The sequence below is a fragment of the Alligator mississippiensis genome, chromosome 5 (assembly GCF_030867095.1).
Source record: "Alligator mississippiensis isolate rAllMis1 chromosome 5, rAllMis1, whole genome shotgun sequence".
NCBI lineage: Eukaryota > Metazoa > Chordata > Crocodylia > Alligatoridae > Alligator > Alligator mississippiensis.
In genome coordinates this window covers 62,811,841-62,830,256 of record NC_081828.1, presented here as the reverse complement: position 1 = coordinate 62,830,256, position 18,416 = coordinate 62,811,841, and the positions used below count along the sequence as shown (strand labels likewise).

Below are 18,416 nucleotides of genomic sequence, written 5' to 3'. Positions count from 1 at the left end.
ACAGCAACTCCAGTAGCCACAGCAAGAAGATACACGTTTCAAATCTGGATGTGGATTTTGTGGCTGACCAGAAGTTATACAGTTTCGATCTCGCCCATGAGGACTCCTACAGTCTAGATCTGGCCTGTAGAGACAAATTAGCTTGAAATCCCTAAGTTAAAGAAATCTTCCTAGTGTTTACATCCCCTTGAAAATAAGACAATAGAAACTTCAGTTGAACCTTATAGAAATACAATCTTCTAGTACTGTGTGTGGTGTGTATGTTTGCTTATGCATATGAAACACTATTCCAATTAATTCATAATAAGGGTTATATCCACCCAGCTTTTGAAACTACCTGGCCCAAAACTAGCAATAAACATTTCTTCAAGGGCCAGGAGGTTGCATCTGGAAGCTATTGCTCTGGTCCTGGTCCAAGGAAATAATCAAGGGCATGGATATAACATTTATAGTGCTTTAAACAACTTTAAAGTGCTGTAAAAATTGAGTACACAGTTGACACACAGTGTTATAGCCCTATAGGTTGCCTGAACCATAACAAAAATAATCCTGGATGAAGCATGTGTAATTCTGAAGTGTTTCATGGTGATACTTTTGCTGGGGAGCAGTTGCATGTCTGCACGCTAAAGGAACACTAAAATTTGAAAGTGTTTTTCTAACAGGATGGAGTTTAAAGATCTTAATATATGTGTCTGTCTGTCTTGAGCTGGAATGCTCATTTCATGTAGAACTGAACCTTAAATGCATTTACTACTGTTCGTCTAACCGGGTTTGAGTACCCTTTTATGACTGCCAGCATGTGACAGTCCATATCCAAAATAAAGTCCATATCCAAATCCAAATACAGTCCATATCCAAAATACTATATTTATCTGATTATAAATATTGGTAAAATATATTTGAACCATAATACAATATATTCATGTTTAATACTATACAGTATAGGGCTTCTTCATGATGAAACTGCCTGACTGCACTTTTCACCATTTTCTATGAATCATACCACCACTCGTTGCCTGTCTGCAATTTTAGCAGAAAACTTTCAGTATCCACTTAAACAGTGCCCAATGATAAAGACAGGAATTTGTCGGATCAAAAATTCAATTATTTAGTAACGATTAATTCTCAGGATAAGGAATCTAAAAACCTAGTTTGTAACACTTTGCTATATATGAAAAACCATAAGGCAAAGTTTTATAATACCATGTAGTCTAAGAAATATTGTATTGTCAATACTGTTGTTATATTTATTTTAATTTTTAAAAGGCTAACTGTTGATGCAGAAAAAAACATTGTATCCATTATTGAAATAAACCCTATTAACATTGCCTGATATGATTCTAGGCAGTAACACTGTAGCAACTTTGGGGGGGCAGGGGCTGCCAACTCAGCCCCTAGTCCCCACCTGTAGTTCAACCCACCTGCCAGCTCTTTCCTGGATCCGACTGAACCTTAAGTCTCTTGCCTACCAATATTTTGATGTTATCTTGGTTTGTTGGGGAGGCAGTCCTTGGGGCTGGTGGTAGCCTTGCTGGTGCCTGTGCTGGTCAGCTCTTCCTTCCCATATAGATTCATCCCATTTGGGGCCAGGTGCACCCAGGCACCCCTACTTGTGACCTCCTCTACCCCTGTAGCCAGAATCTAGTCCTCCAGTCTCAAGTTCAAAGCAGAACATAAACACAAGCAAGCTGCTTCAAAAAACAAAAAGTCTCCCTCACTCAGGGTTAACTTTGCCCAGAGGCCATACTTCCTTAGAGTCACCTCTTTTGGGTAGGTAACTGGCCTGCCTGATTCCAGAAGCTCTTCTCTGCTGGGAGCTCATTTGCCTGCTGCATGCAGGGACAAACTCCCTCTTGTATGGTCAGAGACTGGGCTTTTTCCAGATATGTGACCAGATCTCCTGCACCCAGGAACCAGGTGCAGCTAATTGCCTCATTAGCTGCACCTATGCAGCTAGTCCTTGCTGCCCTTCCTAGCCCCAGGTTTCCTATCCTCCCCCACCTTCTTAGTCACAGGGGCAAGGGTTCCCTGTTACAAACACTAATTGTTAATCTATAAAGGACATTGATTAGTGCCTTCACTTGTATATTATTTCATAGAATCATAGAAAATGAGGGTTGGAAGGGACCTCAAGAGGTCATCTAGTCCAACCCCCTGTTCAAAGCAGGACCATCCCCAACTAGATCATTCCAGCCAGAGCTTCGTTGATCCAGGCTTTAAAAACCTCCAAGGATAGAGATTTGAATCATGACTTTCAAGCTACTAATCTGAATATAGTTTGCATAGAAAATGGTACAGAAAAGGTGGATAGAGGACTGGACTAGAATCAAAATAAGAGTGGAGGTTGACATTATATACCTCGACTTCCAAAAAGCTTTTGATCTGGTATCCCAAGATGTTCTTGCAAGAAAATTGGAAAACTGTGGGCTTAACTGTGAGACAGTCAGGTGGGTAGGAAACTGGCTGTAGTGTAGGACCCAGAGTGTTTTAATGAATGGATCTGTGTCATCTTGACAGGAAATGGCCAGTGGTGTCCCACAGGGGTTGGTGCTTGGTTCAGTGCTATTCAACATCTTCATCAATGATTTGGATGTGGGGATGAAGAGCTCACTGGCCAACTTCATGGACGATACCAAGTTATGGGGAAGCGTGGTCATGCTTGAAGATAGGCTGCAAATACAAGCAGACCTAGACAGGCTTGCAAGTTGGGCAGACTGGAAACAGATGAAGTTAAATATCAAGAAATATAAAGTACTCCATTTGGGGACGAACAATCCCCTGCACACCTACAGGCTTGACAATGCCTACCTGACCAGCACTACAAATGAAAGGAACCCGGGGGTAAAAATAGACCACAGTATGAACATCAGCCAGCACAGGGACACTGTAGCCAGCCAGTCTAACAATACCCTGGCATGCATCAATTGATGCATCTCCGGCAAAACCAAAGCAGTGATTCTTCCACTCTAGTCACCATTGATGAGTCCACAGCTGGAGTACTGCATCCAGTTCTGGGCACCACACTTTAACAAAGACACGGTAAAGCTTGAGAGAGTCCGGAGAAGGGCCACCCACATGATCAGAGACTTGTGCGGCAAGCCATATGAGGAAGGGCTAAGGGATCTGGGACTTCTCAGCCTGAAAAAAAGAAGGCTGAGAAGGGACTTGGTAGCATCTTAGTGCTACATCAGAGGCGTACATCAAGGGCTCGGTGAACAACTTTTCACCAGGGCGCCCTTGGGGAAAGATGGGAATAATGGTCACAAACACCTACAAGTCCGTTTCAGGCTCAACATTAGGAAAAACAACTTAATGACTAAGGTGTCCAGACTGTGGAATAAGCTCTCTTCAGAGGTGGTGCAATCGCCTACCCTGGAAATCTTCAAGAGGAGAATGGACAGTCTTACCTGCCTGGTGCAGGGGGCTGGACCCGATGATATTCTAAGGTTCCTTCCAGCCTCACAAACTATGAATCTAAGAATGCCTGGTTTGTGTTCCCAGTTCTGCCACTGGCCAGCTGGGTAACCCTGATGAAGTCATTCCACTCCTTGTTTCTCAGCTTCTTTAATGGGGAATAAAAGCTACTGACATCTTTTGCAAAGTACATTTACACTTATGGATAAGAAAAATCATAAGAAAAATGAATGAGTTATTATTATTGCAAACTCATACTTTCCTTTTACTCTTCTTTTCAGAGGCAGGCTTCTGCCAGGTGGGGACTAGAAGTCAGGGACCTTGTGCTCCACAGAGACTATTGTCTGCATACAAACCTCTCAAAATGCAGAAGTAAACATTAAAGGGCCAGATTCTCAGTAACTAGAATTTGGTGCTCAGTGCAGCTCTGATGGAAGCCTCAGAGGTAACTGTAAAATAACTTTTTGATTCTCAGATATTCTGGCCACTAGACTTAGATACTACAACCAATATCAGTACCATCACAATAAACTTCTTTCTCCAGAAGTTGCTGTAATAGATAGGTAAAGGAAAGTTTGCGCATCATACAAACTGCAAACAAATAGACTGTTACAAATTAGGATAAAATAATAGATTTTCCTTTCAAATCTATTTATGTATGGAGTTATGTGGGCTCTAATGCATATTAGAGTGGTAACATTTTGCCAATGTGAAAAAAATTCATCCTGTTTTGACACTTGGAGATGACAGACAACAGTTCTTTTAATTAACAATAATGAGTTTGCTTATCTCTGTGTAAAAAACTAACCATAACTCATTATTTTATGTATTTAGAAGACCAGATATAAAAGCCATGCTGAAAATTTCCTATAAGAAGCAATTTTAAACATACAGGGCACGTCTACATGAGACTCTTTATTGCGCAGTAAAGCTAATTACTGGGCAGTAAGCGTCCACAGCTACATGTGCAGAACCTACTGCACAGTAATTGGCTATAATCATGAGTAAATTTGCTACATGCAAATACATGTAGAAAATTTACTCAGGATTACTTACTGTGCAGTAGTGCATGTGTAGACACCTGACTGGGAGCAATGTGCCCCTGGTCAGCCAGGCAGCAGAGGGCAGGGGATTGCACCATGCCCTCAGGAGCTGCCTGCTGCCAAGGCAGGCTCTACCGCTGGAGCCTGGGCAGGGACAATATCTCCCTGCCCTGGCAGCAGGGAGCTCCCAGCCCTGCTCTGTGATCATGGGCCCAGAACTGGGAGAGCCTTATCTCCCAGCCTGAACCCAGTGGTCATGGAGCCTGTGCTTGGAGATCCTTGTCTCCCAGCATCAGCTCTGCAGTCATGGGGCTGACACTGGGAGATAAGGATCTCTAATCCTGGGCCCCATGATCATGGAGAAGGGGCTGGGAGCTCCCTGCCACCATGGCAGGGGGAAATTATCCCTGCCCAGGTTCCTGTGGCAGAGCTCACTGTGGCTGCAGGCAGCTCCTAGGGGAAAGGAGTAATGTGCCAGCCCCTGCCAGGAAACAGCCATCTCCTGGCCCCTGGGTTAGCACCAGGGGGAGCCTAGATGGAGGGGCCCATTGCAGGGCCACAGGGAGTGGGAACAGTCTGCTACTAGGAGCAGCAAATCTGGGCCCGCATCCCTGAACTTATAGATACAAGCCTGTGAGAGTTTACTCTTGATTAGTTTACTTGAGAATAAACCCCTCCTGTATTATTTATATGTATAGATGCACCCACTACTTTCTAAAGGCATACCTGAACTTTCTGCAGTCACAATTTTATTCATTTGGATATAACAGTATCAGAACAAAACAAACTTCACAGCAGATCAAGAGGAAAGATGGTTTGAAATTAAAGTACTACATTGGAATTCAAGAAATTGCAGTTTAATATCTTGTTCTACCACAAAGACTTGCTGTGTGGACCTGATCAAATCACTTTAAGCATCACCCTTCCATTAGGGTTGATGTAAGTTTTTTCATTGACTTCAGTGAAGCCAGGATTTCACTATAAAGTTCCACTGAGTCAGCCATGTCTTGATCTGTTTATTAAAAGGGTTTAAGCAATGTCAGCCTTACCTATTTAAGGTGATCAATCTCTGCAAAAACTGTTTCTTATTGTAGGTTTGCATCTTCAAAAACAATGGGCTACCCATCTAAAGTGAGACTTTTAGGCACTGCTGTAATACAAAGAATCATAGAAAATTAAGGTTGAAAGTGACCTCAGGAGGTTATCTAGTTCAACCTGCTGCTTAACGCAGGGCCATCCCCAACTAGATCTTTCCAGCCAGGAATGATCAAGGTCCAACTGTAAAATTGGATCTTAAAAACCAGCAAAGATGGAGATTTCACCACCTCTCTAGGTAACCCATTCCAGTGCTTCACTACCCTCCCAGTGAGAAGGTTTTTTAATATCCAACTTCTAGATTCATAGATGTTAGGGTTGGAAAGGACCTCAGTAGGTCATTGAGTCCACCCCCCTACCCTGGGCAGGAAAGAGCACTGGGGTCAGATGACCCAACTAGGTGCTTGTCCAGTCTCCTCTTGAAGACCCCCAGGGTAGGCAAGAGCACTACTTCCCTTGGAAAACCATTCCAGATTCTGGCAACTGTTGCTGTAAAGAAGTTCTTTCTAATGTCCAATCTAAGTCTGCTCTCTGTCAATTTGTGGCCATTGTTCCTAGTTACTTCAGGGGGTGACCTAGTAAATAGAGTATCTCCTATTCCCTGCTGCCCTCCCCTGATGAATTTATAGGAAGCCACAAGATCACCTCTCAGCCTTCTCTTGTGAAGGATGAAGAGATCTAAGTCCCTCAGTCTCTCCTCATAGGGCCTTGCCTACAAGCCTCTGACCATATGAGTGGCCCTCCTCAGAACCCTCTCAAGATTCTCTGCATCCCTCTTGAAGTGTGGCACCCAAAACTGGATGCAGCACTCCAAGTGACCAATGCTGCATAGAGGGGAAGCATCACCTCCCTGGACCTGTTCAACATGCATCTACTAATGCATGATAAAGTAAGGTTAGCCTTGTTGATCACTTCATCACATTAACGACTCATGGTCAGCTATGACTCCAAGATCCCTTTCCGCTGCTGTGCTGCTGAGTAGATCATCCCCCAGCCCGTAAGTGTGTTGGTGGTTCTTTTTGCCCAGGTGCAGCACTTGGAACTTCTCTTTGTTGAACTGCATCCTATTTCATTCTGCCCATTTTTCCAACCTGTACACATTTGCCTGAATCCGTTCCCTGTGCTCTGGTATGTTAACTTTGCCCCATAATTTGGCATCATCTGCAAACTTGAACAGGGTGCTCTCCCCATCCTGGTCCTAGTCACTGATGAAGACATGGAATAGCACTGGTCCAAGGACTGAGCCTTGCAGGACTCCACTGCCCACATTTTTCTAGGTTGATACCAACCCATCCACCACCACTCTCTGGGTGCAACCTCTAGGCCAATTTGCCACCCACCTGACCATGTAATCATCTACATCACAGCCTGTCAGTTTATTTATGAGAACAGAATGAGATACTGTATTGAAAGCCTTCTTAAAGTCTAGGTAGACCCCCATTTTGCCAACAATGCTCTTGAGCTTTAAGCCTCACTAACTAATCTCTTGAGCACACTGAAGTTAGCATTTCTGAAGTCTAGCATTTCAGCCCTGCTGGTTAGTTTACCCACCCTTTGCCAGATAGTGAATTCAATCAATCAGTGGTCACCATCCCCTAGGTTACCTTGTACCTGCAGATTTCCTACCAGCTCATCCCCTGTAGCTAACACCAAGTCCAGCAAGGAATTTTCTCTAGTGGGATCGTATACCTCCTGTGTTAGGTGGAGGTCCTGAATGCAGGTTAAGAACCTATGTGAGCAGTTAGATTTGGCTGACTGCTCCTCCCAGCACATGTCAGGGTAGTTAAGGTCACCCATGACAATCATATCTCTCAACCATATGGCCTCTGAGAACTGTCTGGAGAATTCCAGATCTAGCTCAGCCTCCTGGTGTGGCTAGACCCCCACTACCAAGTCTCTTTCCCCCCAACTCCCTTGTATCCTAACCCACGGTTCCTCGGTTTGGCCCTCCTCTGATCCCATCTTGATTATAGAGGTTGTATATTGTTCCTTAACATAGAGAGCAACACCCTCCCCTTTTTTCACCACTCTATCCCATCTGTACAACTTGTAACCCTCAGTGCCTACTGCCCAATCATGAGTAGTGTCCCACCAGGTTTCAGTTAGTCCAACCAGGTTGAACTTGTTGCTTGTAAGCAGGAGTGCAAGTTCCTTCTGCTTGTTCCCCATGCTCCTAGCATTAGTGTAGAGACATTTAAGCCCCCCGATGGGAACTTAAAGCTCCCTTGCTTCAACTTGAGACCATTGGTTCTTGTTCTCTCATTTGTCACCACTAAGAACAGTCTAGCTCCATCCTTTTTGGAACCACCCTTCAGGTAGTTAAAGGCCATAGGTGGTAGAAGGTCAGGGCTAATTGGGCTTAGTCCCACCAAACATGGAGCAGTGGTGGCAGCAGGAAGGGCCACAGGGCAGCTAGGGTGCGTAGGCTACAGCAGAGGGGAGGGATGCACACAGACAGACATGCAGCCGCAGCCTGCAGCAGCCCAGTGGTGTGCAGTGCACTGCCCAGCATAGCAGGTATGTCTGTTGTGGGTAAATGGCATGGGGGTGGGGGGTGCAGGTTGAGGCCTCTGTGGTGAGGGAGGGAGTGGGGCAGGGCCTGGGGTGAATGGGTCCTGGGGCCAGGGCAGGTGTTGGGATGCTCGGAGCCTAGGCAGCTCATCAAAGGGTGTGGGAGGGCTTCTGCTACTGTATGCACCCCGGGGAAGGCTCAGGGGGCGTGTGGCCCCCAGATCTGTGCACGGGGCAGATGCAGGCTGCTGCTGCAGGCTGGAGTCTGTGTCCTGCTGCCACTTCCCCAAAGCAGCCTGGTGCCATGTACCTGCCACACATGGGGTGCAGAGTCCAGCCCACAATAGCAGTCTGCCTTCACCCCATGCACAGATCTGGGAAGCATGTGCCCCCCGCGGCCTCTGCCAGGGTGGCACAGTGGTAGGAGCCCCCCTATGCCCCTGGATGAGTTACCTGGGCTGTGAGCATTCCACCATGGACCTGGACCCCAGGGCCCCATTTACCCTAGATCCTGCCCCACTCTCTCCCTCACTGTGGGGGCCTCGATCTGCCCCCTCATGACACTTCCCCATGACAGACTTACCTGCTGAGGGGCAGGGTATGTGCATAAGCTCAGACCACCCCCCCCCCATAATATTTTCTCCCACTGCCTATGTTAAAGGCAGTTATCAAATCCCCTCTCAGTCTTCTCTTCTCCAAACTAAATGAGCCCATTTCCTTCAGTCTCTCCTCAGAAGTCATGTGTCTCAATGTCCTCACCATATTCATTGTTCTCTGTTGTACTCTCTCCAACTTGCCATATCCTTTCTATATGGGATGCCCAAAACTGGACACAGTACTCCAGATGTGGCCTCATGAGTGCAGAATAGAAGGAAATAATTACTCCCTCAATCTCCTGGTAACACTCCTACTGATGCAACCCAGATGTTGTTAGCCTTCTTGGCAACAAGGGCACACTGCTGACTCGTATGCAGCTTATTGTCCACTGTAACTGCCAGGTCCTTTTCTGCAGAGCTACTAGTTAGCCAATCAGTCCCTAGGCTGTAGCAATGCATGGGATTCTTCTGTCTTAAGTGAAGGAGATTGCACTTGTCCTTTTTGAACCTCACAAGATATCTTTTGGCCCAATCCTACAACTTGTCTCAGTCACTCTGAATCCTAACCTGATTTTCCAGTGTATATACTACACCCCCCAGATGGTGTCTGGGCATTGAACTTGCTGAGGGTGTAGTCCACCCCATCTTCTAGATCAGTTGAAGATATTGAACAAAACCAGCCCCAGAACTGACTACTGGGGCACTCCACTTGATACTGGCTGCCAGCTATACACTAAGTAATTGATTACTACATGTTGACCCTGACAATCCAGCCAGATTTCTATCTGCCTTACAGTCTATTCATCCAATCCATATTTCCTCAGCCTGCTTGCAAGAATGCTGTAGGAGACAGTATCAAAACCCTTGCTAAAATCAAGGTATATTACAACCATTGCTTTCCCTGCATCCACAGAGCCAATTATCTCATCATAGAAAGCAATCAGGTTGGTCAAGCCTGACTTGTCCTTGGTGAATCCATGCAGACTGCTCCTAATTACTGTATTTCATGGTGTATGGGTTGACTCAGTATGTAAGTCAACTCCATTTTTCTGATTCAAACAGTTAGGAGTTTTAGATCCAGTGCATAAGTCAACCTAACTTTTTGGATCAGAAATATCGGGTTGACTTATATTGGCCTCTGCACACCTTCACTGAGGGCTGGGCACCTGGGAGGTGGAGACATGCCACAGCATCACTTGCAGAGGACAGGGCTGGGCTTAGCTGGTAGGGCCCAAGCAGCACCACTTGCAGGGGACAGAGCTGGGCTTAGTGCTCGGCTGGCACAGGCCCAACCCCTGCGAGTGGTTCTGCCTGGGCTGCACCAGCCAAGCACCAAGCCTAATGCTGCTTGCAAGGGATGGGGCTGTGACAGCTAAGTGCTGAACCTGGCTCCATCCACTTTGAGTGGCACCAGGCTTGGCTGGCACACCCGGGCTTGGCAACACTGCTTGCAGTGGATGAGGCCAGGGTTGGCGCTCTGCTGGTGCAGCCCCATCTCCTGCAAGTGATGCCCAGCTCAGTGATCAGCTGGTGTAGCCTCATCACCTGCAGGCGGCACTGGGTGTAATGCTCAGCTGGCATGGTCCCATCCCCTGCCAGGGGTGCCAGGCTCAGCATTTGGCCTGCACAGCCCAGGCAGCACTGCTCAACAGGGGATGGGACTGGGCTCAGCACCCAGCTGAGCAGTATCTCCATGGTGATGACAAGGTCACACTTGGCCTGGGCCCAGGTTCCATGGCCTCCAGCTACAGGGATGATCTTGGTAGGTGAAGAAGGTTGGGTTGGGATGGGAACGGGGCTGGGGCTGGGGCTGGACCAAGCTGAAACTCAGGAGGAGATCAAAATTAGGATCATAGAATCATAGAAAGTTAGGGTTCGAGGGAACTTCAGGAGGTCATCTAGTGCAACCCCCTACTCAAAGCAAGACCATCCTCAACTAGATCATCCCTGCCAAAGCTTTGTCTAGCCAGGTTTTGAAAACCTCCAAGGATGGAACTTCCACCACCTCTCTGCCTAACCTGTTCTAGTGTTTGACTACCCTCGTAATGAGAAAATTCTTCTTAATATCTAACCTAAATGTCCTTAGATGCAACTTGGGACCACTGCCCCTTGTTCTGTCATCTGCCACAACTTAGAAGAGTCTATCTCCATCCTCTTTTGACCCCTGCTTCAGCTAGTTGAAGGCTGCTATTAAACCCCCCTTCGGTCTTCATTACTCTAGACTAAATAAGCCCAGTTTCCTCAGTTTTTCCTTGTAAGTCTTGTCCCTCAACCCCCTCACCATTTTCACTGCCCTCCACTGGACTTTTTTCCAATTTGCCCACATTTTTTCTATAGTGGGGGGCCCAAAACTGAACACAGTACTCCAGATGTGGCCTCAGCAGTGCTGAATAGAGGGGAATAATCACTTCCCTTGACGTACTGGCAACACACCTACAATGCATCCCAGTATGCCATTAGTCTTCTTGCAGCCAAGGGCACACTGCTGGCTCATATTCAGCTTCTTGTCCACTATAATCCCCAGGTCCCTTTCTGCAGATCTGCTGCCCAGCCAGTCAGCCCCCAGCCTGTACTGGTGCATGGGATTGTTCCATCCTAAGTGCAGGACTTTGAACTTGTCATTGTTGAACCTCATGAGATTTCTTTTGGCCCAATCATCCAATTTGTGTAAGTCACTCTGAACCTTAGCCCTACCTTCCAGCATATCTACTAATCCCCATAGTTTGGTGTCATCTGCAAACTTGCTGAAGGTGCACCTTATGCCATCTTCCAAGTCACTGATGAAAACATTGAACAAAACTGGTCCCAGGACTGACCCCTGTGGCACTCCACTTCATACTGGCTGCCAACTAGACATCAAGTTGTTGATTACTACTACCTGAGCTGGATGCTCCAGCACTTTGGCCTTCCTGAATTCATCCCTGAATGACCAAGCAATGCTCTTATTTGCATCCCTAGTTATTTGTCCAAGTTTCCACTTCTTATAAACTTCCTTTCTGTGTTTTAGTTTACTGAAGAACACTACTGCATTCCCCACCAATTCTTTCATTTGTGAGCAGTAGGTCAAGAAAAGCATGACCCCTAGTTGGCTGCTCCAGCACTTGCACCAGTAAGTTGTCCCCAGCACTCTCCAAAAACTTCCTGGATTGCCTATACACTGCTGTATTGCCCTCCCAGGGGATGTCAGGGTGACTGAAGTCCTCCCTGAGAACCAGGACCTGTGATGGGGAAATTTCCACTAGCTGTTTGAAGAAAGCGTCATCCACCACTTCCTTCTGGTCTGGTGGCCTATAGCAGACTCCCACCATGACATCTCCCTTGTTGCTCTCCCCTCTGACCCTAACCCAGAGACTCTCAACAGGCTTATCTACAGCTTCATACTGAAGCTTGCAGCAATCATATGGCTCTTTTACATAAAGTGCAACTCCTTCTTCTCTTCCCCTGCCTGTCCCTCCTGAAAAGTTTGTACCCACCTATGACAGTGGTCCAGTCATGCGAGCTATCCCATCAAGTCTCTGTTATTCCAATCACATCATAGTTCTGTGATTGTGCAAGGATTTCCAATTCTCCCTGCTTGTTTCCTAGGCTCTGTGCATTTGTGTACAGCCACCTGTGGTAACTAGCTGATTGCCCTGATTTCTCAGGAAGTATGAAAGAACCTACCTTGATGCCTCCTCTTGCTTGCCTCCTTATTGATATGGTGTATAAGTCGAGGTGGAAATTTAAGGTAAATATTTTGGCTGGAAACCTCGATGTGTACACCATGAAATACCATACTTTCTTCTCCTCCAAGTGCTTATAAATGGATTGTTTGAGGACCTGCTCCATGTTTTTTGGGGGGAGGCTGAGGTAAGGCTGACTGGTCTTTAGTTCCTCAAATCCTCCTTCATCCCTTTCTTAAAGATGGGCGCTATATTTGCCCTTTTTCCAATTATCCAGGACCTCCCCTGATTGCCATGAGTTTTCAAAGATAGTGGACAGCAGCTCTGCTGTAGCAAAACCCCATTTTTCTTTTTTTTTTTACTTAGAAATATGACATCTCCTTTTCCCCATCTTTGCTACCTTTTTCTTTTCCCTCTATTCCCTATGGGTATATATATAAGTAGTTATAAGTTAAGTTGAAACCCTGCATACATAAGTCCCCTTTTATAGTAACCACGCACTATTGTAATATGGTTTTGCTGTGTGTGTTGAATTATGGATTACTGTAATGTATTACACCATACGGTTATTATGTCTTAAGTGTCTCTATGTTAACATTGTATGATTTAGGCCTGCAATGTGGGTTGGCATGAATGATGTCAAGTATTCATTTTGTTTGTCAGGTTTCCATCTTGTCCCCATGCCCTTTTGTGTTTGTTGCAATTATGACTCATGTTTAAATCTGTAACCTCTTCCATGCAAATTGGTTTTCCTTGAATGCCTGAAACAAAAGAGTGAATGGATGAGTGAAACACAGTGATAGCAGGACCCCCTACTAAATCACCCCACCATCAAAACCAATACCTGGACCAACGACCCAGCCATTGGAACCACCCTCAGCATTCAAGAAACAAAAGATGAGGCAACCCACCATTGTGCCAAGGCTGCTCATGTTCAGTATGAATATCTGGAGCCCTCTGGAACTGGGCTCACATTGCCTGGACATGCCATCCCCATAGGAAATCATAGGTAGTCTGCCCCATAAAAAGGGGTAGTGAAGACTGACTCCTTGGGATGCCCTCTCTATCTGGACCAGCACCATGCACCAGCACCACCTATCCACCCAAAAGTCCTGCGGCGACCCCCCTCTGGACAATACCTTGCTGGAGAAGACCCCGACTGGCCATTAAGGATCAACTCACAGCCCAGGATAGGTAGCTATCACCCCTTCTCTCTCTTCAACCAAGGACTTGGAATCTGTTTCTCTTCCCTACCTAGACTCCAACCCTTCTACTGAGTCTCTTTCTCTTGCTACCACTGTGTGAGTGTGTGAGTGTATGTAGGAACCAAGCTGTACAGTACAGTGCTCAATACATTACAGTTTCCCCAATCTCTGCCACTGCTATTTCCCCATCCCCACTGCCTTTTTCCCTGATCTCTGCCACTGCTATTGCCTCACCTCCACTGCCTTTTTCTCTGGTCTCTGCCACTTGCTCTTTAATTACCAAGTACCCTGAGCACACACATGCACACCATAGCACCCAAGTTAGGAACTTACCTGTGTGTATGTGTAGGTGGGTGGTGTGTGTGTGAACTGATAAATATATATACGTATATATATCATTGTATGCGAGATATACAAATTAGTGATCTGTGTATGTGTATTGAGTGTGTAGGTATTGACAACTGATTTTTGTCTAATTTTTGAAGTGTGTATAGTGTGTATGTACTTGAATTGGTGATAGGTGTGCATGCGTCTAGGCTGGTAATTTTGGATGTGTGTGTGCCTGAGTTGGTGGTGGGGGTGTATGTGCCTAGTGTGTGTATGCACCTAATTGATTTTTGTGTTTGTATATGTGCAGTTGTGTCACACCCTCCCATCTAACAGTGCAAGTTTGAGATCCTGAGAGTTGGCCTGGCCCCACAGGACAACACTGACATCACATCAGCTAACTCCCTCAGCACCCTCAGATGGATTGCATTGCTTGCTATAACATAAAATAAAGAAAATCAAATCCATAGACTCCAAATAATCAAAGCCCCCCTCTACACATGCAGATAAAGGTGTGATGGGATCTAATGTACAATCCACACTTTTGTGCCTCCTGTCATTGCACATGTGCATGACAGTAGGCATGATTGTGGAATCATGCATTAGATCCAATAGCACCTTATTACTGGTGTAGGGCCACCCTAATCCAGGATTCTTCTTGCACCAGCTATGAGCAAGCTCCTATGGCTGGGATCCCCCTTGGTTAAGAGGTTCCCAGCTGCAAGCATGCTCCATGCACCCCCTAGGGCTGAAGGATCATGGCAGCTGTGATTCCTCAGGCTTGGGGGGTTGCCTGCAACCCAAGCACAGGAGATCATAGCTGCCATGACCCCACATTCCCAGGAATACTAGATATGGCACAACCAAGCCTGGGAGATCATGGCTGCTGTGATCCCCATGGCACAGGGCTTTCATGCATGCCCAAACCTGGGAGACTGTGGCTGCTGCAAACCTCCAGGCCAAGGGGGTTTCACAGACTCTGAACCTAAGAGATCACAGCAGCCGCAATACCCCAGGCCAAAGGAGTTTCATGCACCCCTGATCCTGGGAGATCACAACAGCTGTGATCCTCCAGGCTTAGGGGCTTCACACACCCTTGGGGCAGCCATGCCCATGGATTGCAGGGACCCCACTGGGTCCTAGCATGCAGTGTCCACAACTGTAGGGCTATGGGTCCCCATGCTGCCGGACCCCAGGCTCAGCAGCTGATGGGGCTGAGACTGCTCTCAGTTGCAAGACTCCCCTGCCCCGGGCTGGCCCCTGCTGCAGGGAGCCCTATCACATAGGAGATCCTGTGACGTGGAAATTAAAGTCTGATAACAACCATCAATAAAGTTAGTACATATTTTCTAATTTTATAGCTGGTTGGGGTTTTTTATGGCATAATAGCTACTTTGCACATGTAGCTGATCTTAAGGTAATTGTGCAATTAACTAGTTAATTGCTCAGTACCTGTAACATGTATAGGGTGTCAAAATGCTGTATCATTCCAATTACAGTCACAATTTTTACTGTAGGTTTCATTACAATAATTTATCTTAGCATTCCTTATGCAGCTTTATCCCAAGATGTATAATCCATATCCATCACTTATTCCATTTTAAACCCTGGAACAGCAAGGGAAATGTCAGAGAGGGTGCCTGTACAAAAGCATGGAGGCTGCTCCGATGTGCTGTAATTACAGAGTATCAGAGCAGACTCTATCAATCCAATCTGCTGGACCGTGGTAATTACCACACTCCAGCAACCTCCTGTGTCTTGTGTATCAGTGTCCTCATACTTCAAAATGGTGGCAGGGGTGCTTGAACTAAAGATCATCAAATGAGCTATAGATAAAGCACCCTGACAAGTATTTTGAAGCATGGGGACACTGATGCATGAGACACTGTGTCACTTTAATTAGAGCAGCTCTTGGAGCCACTCTAACTAAAGTGCCATCCTTCCCTCCACCCCAAACTCCCAGACCACATATAAAAGTTCATGTGAGTACTAGTTAACTGCTTTAGTTGGTCAAGATTTTCTATGTAGAAATGTAAACAGGAAGAAATTGGCCAATTAACAAACGAGGCTCCTGAATTCTTATGGCAAAATGCAATTTTGTATGTGATCGTGCTTACAGTAATAAATAAGAAAAACAAAATGTGAACATCTTCCCTTCCTTCTCATTTGCTGAAGATGTAGCTACAGCCTTTTCAGAGACAAAATAACAAGACAAAGATACTGTTTCCATAACAACTACATTAAATAATACAAAAGAAAAAAACAAATGTTTTCAAGTGATAAGTTCATTTAAAAATGCTTGCATAAAGAGCGCTTGAAAAAAATAAAAAGAGATATGCTGAAATATGAGGACAAAATCTACAAGCCAATGTTACTATGGTAACTGTTGTTGAGAGGTATTATTTGCACTGTACATTCTAGAAGAGATAAATTATTTTCATTAATGATAAGGGACATCTTTAGAATCAGTTGGAAGAGTAAGTAAGGTTACAGATTCTCTAGACTTATCCATATTGTTGTTTGTTTATCTGAACAAATATTTTGGTAGTAAACAACTATAACAAACCATGGACAATTTGTGAAAAATCATAGATGTGTTTAACACAAAAATTTTATAAGCTTTGTAATTTAATAAGGAAACCAAGAAAATTCAGAAATTCTCTGAATTTAGGTGAAATATGTAGTTGACCCAAGGTTAAGCTATATTCTTGAGATTTGTGCTATACTCATGCTGCCTTCAGTATTTTGGCCACAACTTTTATAGACTTCATAAGTCGTGTGGATTGATGGCAAGAAAGAATCAATAGTGATATACTGTGATGGGGCAGAAGACAAAAAAGAAGGACCTGACCTGAAGAGCCAGCATGAGGTGGAGAAGCAGTGGCAAAAAGCAGCGCTGGGGGAAAAGACAAGCACTGGGGAAACACCAGTGCCCACACTGGAATTAAAAACAGACCGACCCAGAGAGACCAGAGGACTGGAGGTGAGGCCTGGAAGCCCTGGGAGGGGCAAATGGTGGAAGGCAACCAGCTGGCAGCAAACCCACCGAAGTGGCTCAGATGATCCAGACAACTTACCCACATCGTAGTCCTGGCCATTGGGGACAGGAGATTGGAATTTGGCTGGAGAAGCTGAACCTAGAGAAGAAGAGAAAGAAGAACCATGAGCACAGTGGACCAAAGTGGTCTACAGGTGATGGTTCCTATGGCAAACCTTAAAATACAAAAGAGGTTTTCACAAGGCAAGGACCAGGCTGGTCCAACTCCAGGCTAGAGGACTGTAAAGAGGGACTAAGCCCTGGAATGATATTTCAGTTCCATATTGTTTTGTTTTATATCCGTTACTTACCTCAGAAGGCACGATATGAAGGCATAGCCTATGTGCCCGTAATATCTTTTGGAGATCCCAAAGGTTGGCATAAGATGGGGTGTAGGGGCGGCAGAGCCACAGAAGACAGTACCAGGCCTGACTAAGGACAGCATCCATGGAGAATAAAACCTCCTCCTAGAATTACACAAAAAGATCAAGTTGTGACAGGTGAGAGTGGTTGCCCTTATCCCAGCTCCAGTTGTAAGATACTAAAAGCAAGCTGTCCACTCAAAAGAGCTGACACTGTAAAAGGCCCCATGGACACTTTAAGACATGCCTCATGGGAGAGACACAGGCACTTCCACATATATTAGCCCAGGTATTGTATGTCCCTATCACCCCAGGTTGATGGTAATTTTTTTAAGGCAGTATCATGCAGTTCATTTTCAGACTGAATTCCCCACCTAAATCCTGTGATATCCTTCTGAAAAAGAGATAATGATGTGGGCTTTTGTGTATTCTCAAAGATAAATGCAAAGGTGGAAAACATACTATGCAGCTGCAGTGAATCAAGAAATGGGGCAAGGACGGTGTGGCCCCTCTCTGCACCTTGACTTTGCTCATAAGTGACACATGGGAGAGGCATTGAGACACCTCCTGAGAGCACTGATATCTCCCCAACAGTGAATACATGAGTGGCAGTCAGTGGCAGAAGTGCCAGCAGAGGAAGTGCTGGCACTTCTGCTGCCGTCTCACATGCAGAAGGACATGCACTTCTGCTACTGCTGTGCCACCAGCATGCTCAGCAACTGACCACTGGAAGACTCCCCCTCCAGTCACTGTCTGGCCACCGGAGGGTCCCTCCCCCCCAAGATTTGGGAGGCACCAGTCTCCCATGGCTTTGCTGTGCATGCTTATTGAGCTCACCTGCTTTCATGGAGCTCTGGAGCCCAGGGAGGTGATGCTATTCACCATCTCCCTTTCCCTCCCCCTTCCTGATGAATTCAACAGCAGAAGAAAGGAGGGGATGAGCTGTAATGGCAGCACTCAGCCCCTGGGGTCCAGAGCCATGTGAAAACAGGGGCCCCATGCAGTCCCCACACCAAGAGTTCACATGTGGCACAGCCAAGTTGGGTGTAACCGTGTTGCCATACACCTTCTGGATCTGCTCCTGCTATGGAGATGGGATACAACTGCATCTGTTTTCCTTCATAACAGAATGTAATTAGTCTCTCAAACATAATTTAGGCAGTA

General features: G+C 45.9%; 1 protein-coding gene across 1 annotated transcript in view; it reads right to left on the bottom strand.

Moving 5' to 3' along the window:
- Positions 1-18,416, bottom strand: part of LOC132250821 (protein NYNRIN-like) — a 98,421-nt gene that overhangs the window by 41,430 nt on the left and 38,575 nt on the right. Inside the window, exons 3-4 of the mRNA XM_059728412.1 lie at positions 17,202-17,357; positions 16,931-16,990 (exon numbers count right to left, since the gene is read on the bottom strand). The gene's annotated coding sequence lies outside the window, so the exon portion shown is untranslated. The remainder of the gene's footprint in view (positions 1-16,930; positions 16,991-17,201; positions 17,358-18,416) is intronic.